The 4,534-nt window shown below is 38.9% G+C and overlaps 1 non-coding gene across 1 annotated transcript; it reads left to right on the top strand.

Annotated features, from left to right (window-relative positions):
• The first annotated feature begins 2,435 nt into the window (after nucleotides 1–2,435).
• LOC141654383 (small nucleolar RNA R71) lies at nucleotides 2,436–2,542 on the top strand. The gene has a single exon (XR_012547943.1). It is a non-coding gene; the product is annotated as a small nucleolar RNA R71 (small nucleolar RNA).
• Nucleotides 2,543–4,534: the final 1,992 nt, after the last annotated feature.

Below are 4,534 nucleotides of genomic sequence, written 5' to 3'. Positions count from 1 at the left end.
CCGTGGGTGCTTCGTAACCCGTGTCATTTCATTCTTCGATTTTTGTGTTCTTCATTGTAGGGGCACTACAAAGGCATGAATAGCCTAGGCGATTGTTATCCCCACACTAAGTCTAAGCACTACACAACAATAAATTCATAAGTCCCTCCCTCACTTCTCTCAAAATGATGAATATCTTGATCAAGGCACAAAAATTTAAATCCAAAAATGACAAAAATGCAATAGAATAATTGAAATGCAAGTTAGGGAGTTAGAATATTTACAAATGGTGGTTTAGGGAGGACTCCACCAAACTCTCATCCAATGTGAGATGTCAAGGGGGCATGTTCAAGGTGTTGTTAATGTTACTCAACACCTTGAAGAAGTAGTCGAAAGCTTGCTCATTATCATGATAAAGATCCTCAATAAATCTTTGCACTTGTTGTTCTCCATGATGGTCTTGGGTCATAGCATTACCAATATAGGGATTGAATATCCCTTTAAACTCATCATCCCAAAGACCGCATACTTCGTCTACTTGCTCACTAAAAAAGTCTTGAGTTGATAAATACAACTCTCCTTCTTTCTTGTCTTGGCCAATGAGGCCTTTCTCTTCACTTGTCATGGGTAAGCTTTTCAAGCTCTCATTGTTGCAATTTCCTTGCTCTTTTGATGGTAAATCATCCACTTTCTTTCTCCATTGAAATTCCAACTTCTTCCTATCATCTTTCCGGCTATAGTGATCAACCATAAAACATGGCTCATGCAATCTGGGAGTTCTCATGGTCTTGTCAAGATTGAAAGTGATGGTTTCATCTCCTACTTCAAAGGTGAGCTCTCCATGCTTCACATCGATCACCGCTCCCGCGGTGTGCAAGAAAGGTCTTCCTAAGATAATAGGAATGTTGGAGTCTTCTTCCTTGTCAACAATAACGAAATCCACCGGGATGAAGAATTTTCCAATTCTCACGGGAACAGCTTCCCATACCCCTAAAGGTGTCTTTGTCGATCTATCCGCCATTTGAAGCGTGATGTTGGTGCATTTAAGTTCTCCCATTCCTAGCCTCTTGCTAACCGAATATGGCATGACACTAACACCTGCCCCAAGGTCACATAAAGCTTTGTTGATTGTAGTGTCACCAATAGTGCATGGAATGGAGAAACTTCCCGGATCCTTGAGCTTTGGAGGTGAACTCCCTTGAAGGATGGCACTACTCACCTTAGTGAAGGCAATAGTCTCAAGCTTCCGGATTGATTTCTTCTTTGTAAGTATGTCCTTCATGTACTTTGCATAGGCCGGAACGTGATTGATCAATTCCGTTAAAGGAATCGAGACTTCTAAATTCTTCACAATTTCCATGAATTTTCCAAGTTGGTCATCAAACATAGGCTTAGCTTGACGACTCGGGAATGGAAGTCTAATCACAATGGGTTCCTTCTCTTTGGCCTTTTCTTCATTTTTCTTTGAAACTTCTTGATTGGTGGGTTCTTCTTCCCTAGAGTTTCGCACAACTCTTTCCTTGTCACTAGCCTCTACAACTTCATCCTCAACTTGCTTCTTTGGCCCTTCATATCTTGTACCACTCCTCAAGTGGATGGCACTAATTGTTTCATGTCTTGGGGGATTACTTTGAGGTGGTAATTTCCCCTTTTGTCTTTGAGAGCTTGAAGATGCTAGTTGGGTCATTTGAGTTTCCAACATTTTTGTGTGGGCTAGGATGTTGTTGATGGTGATGTCTTTTGCTTGGCTATCTTTTTGCATTTGACTGGAAAATTTTTGTTGATTCTTTTGCATTTGGAGGACCGCTTTTTGAACGTCAAAACCTTGGTCATTTTGTTGATTGTATGGAGTTTGATTTTGGTAACCTTGGTTTTGGTTGTAAAAGGGTCTTTGATTTTGGTTTCTCATTGGAGGTGGGGTGTATGTCGGTTGAGGGTTTTGAACATTTTGGCTTTTTTATGAGAGTTTTGGATGGAATTTGGTGTTTTTATTGTAATAGTTGGAATAAGGGGTACCACTTTTGTATGCTTGAAAAGCATTCACTTGCTCACTTGTTCCCCTACATTCACTTTGGTCATGTCCCAAAGTTCCACAATTCTCACATATTCCACTTGGAATCGATGAAGATGCTACCATGGCATTAACATGTTGCTTTGGTGATTTTGAGGCTTCTTCAAGCTTAGCCATAGCTTTTTCGAACTTCAAGTTGATGGTATCAATATGAGCACTAAGTTGAGCACCCAATTGAGTAATAGAGTCCACTTCATGCTTTCCTCCTCTAGTAGCCTTGCGAGGTCTACTATATTGTGAATTATGGACCGCCATTTCCTCAATCTTGTTCCAAGTTTGATTATCGTCAACTTCGGTGAACATACCATTTGATCCCATGTTGAGAATGTTTCGGGAGTCTTCATAAAGACCATTCCAAAATTGTTGTACCAAGAACCACTCGCTAAGTCCATGATGAGGACATGAGCGGCAGGTTCCTTTGAATCGCTCCCAAGCTTCATACAAAGATTCTTCGTCCCTTTGTTTAAAAACCGTGATTTGGGCTCTTAGCATGTTAGTCTTTTCCGGAGGGTAGAACTTTTTGTAGAAAGCTAGAGCCAACTTCTTCCAAGTGTCAATTCCAAGAGTAGCCTTATCAAGGCTCTTTAACCATTGTTTCGCGGTACCAATTAGAGAAAAAGGAAATAAGACCCATCGAATTTGGTCTTGAGTCACTCCAGTTTGTGAAATCGCATCACAATAGTCACAAAAAGTCTCCATGTGAGAATTAGGGTCTTCACTAGGCATCCCCCCAAATTGGCTTCTTTCGACTAATTGGATAAATGCGGAGTTTGCAATAAAATTTCCGGTTAAGTGTTGTGGTGTGGGAGTACCATTGGGTAGGTTCTCCTCGGTTGGTACGGAATGTGATGAAAACTTAGGCATTGTGGGTTGATTGTGTGGTTGATTTTGTGTTGGGTTCTCCTCACCTTCCCTTGCAAAAGGGTTGATGAACTCAATAGTATTTGGTTCAATATCTACAACCTCACCAATACCTCTCAAAGTATTTCTAGCAAGTCTTCTATTGGTTGTCAAAGTCCTTTCAATTACGTGATCAACGGGTAACAAGTTACCTTGTGGTCTTCTAGACGTGCAAAATATTAAACAACTCAAAAACAATTAGAACAAACCTTGAGGAGTTTTATTTCCCTAAGGCAAAGAAAGACACAACTAATAACAATCAAAGAAAATCAAATCAAGTTAACACCGTCCCCGGCAACGGCGCCATTTTTGGTCGGTCCGCTTTGAGCTTAGATTTCGGTTACTTGTCGTTAGGAGCACCTAGACCAAAACAATATTTATAACTTCACAAACAACTCTACTATTAGTAAAGAGGCAAGTAAAGGTCGGATCCCAAGGGACGGGTATTGATGTAGGATTTTCGATTGCAAGTAGTGGTGTCTAGGGGTGTCACAATTTGCGTTGAGATAAGAAGATCACTAAACTAAATAACAATAAAAGTAAACAAGCAAGATGACTAAAATGAGATGTAAACAATTGATTAAAAGCACTAGGGTGTCATAGGTTCATAGGGGATTCATGGGAATTGATCATACAAACATATTCTCAAATTATAAGCAAGCAATTATTGTTGTGATAGGATCGAGTTGGTTTATATCTTACAATCGTAGGAAGGTTTGGGTCCCGGAGCCGAATCGATTAGATTGTACAACACCTACAAGTCGACTTAATCCTCCCTACTCAACTATATGCATGGTCTAATGAGACTCGAGTTGGTTTATGTCTTACAAGTCTCATTGAAAAGGTAAGTGATGGGTAAAAAATGCAAGGATTCATAGGCTCGCATTTCATCAAACATAACATGTGCATAAGTTGAGATCACAACAAGCAAGCAAATAAATTATGTGAACATATTAGATTTAGCATGAATCATCCCCCATGTTGGTTTCCCCTAATTCCCCATTAACCTTAGTTAAGGAAACTACTCACTCATTATCAAGTTTAACATGTTAACAAGGTTGTCAATCATATCAACAAAGCAAAACATGATGAATAAGTAAAGATGATTAATAATTAAAAAGGGATTAAGAGAATTATACCTAATGATGATTCCAAAATAATAAGCAAAGAATAATAGAAGTACTTGATGAATGATTGGAAGGTTGTCAATCCTCCAAATAAACCCAAATAATCTTCAATTACCCAAAATAAAGGATGAACAATAGAGAAATTAAGGAAATGAGATTTGTATTAATACTTGATTAAAAGTTGATTACAAGATTAAAGAGAGATTAGAATAATATAGACTACACTAAAGATTGATAAGAAGAACATGATCATCTAATTAATATAATGGGGTATTTATAATGGGATTAGGTGCACAAATTAGGGTTACTAAGGGCTTAAATGACGATTAAGTCCTTAAGAAAAGTTGAGGAACTGCTCCTCTCGAAGAAAGATGCGAGTCTCCTTTTTGCTAGTCTTTCGAAAATATGCGCATCCCGAGTATAACAAGAAGAAGTCGGGCTGCACTGGAGACCAATC

Source organism: Silene latifolia, chromosome 4, assembly GCF_048544455.1.
Source record: "Silene latifolia isolate original U9 population chromosome 4, ASM4854445v1, whole genome shotgun sequence".
NCBI classification, from domain to species: domain Eukaryota; kingdom Viridiplantae; phylum Streptophyta; class Magnoliopsida; order Caryophyllales; family Caryophyllaceae; genus Silene; species Silene latifolia.
This window is presented reverse-complemented; position numbering and strand designations above follow the sequence as displayed.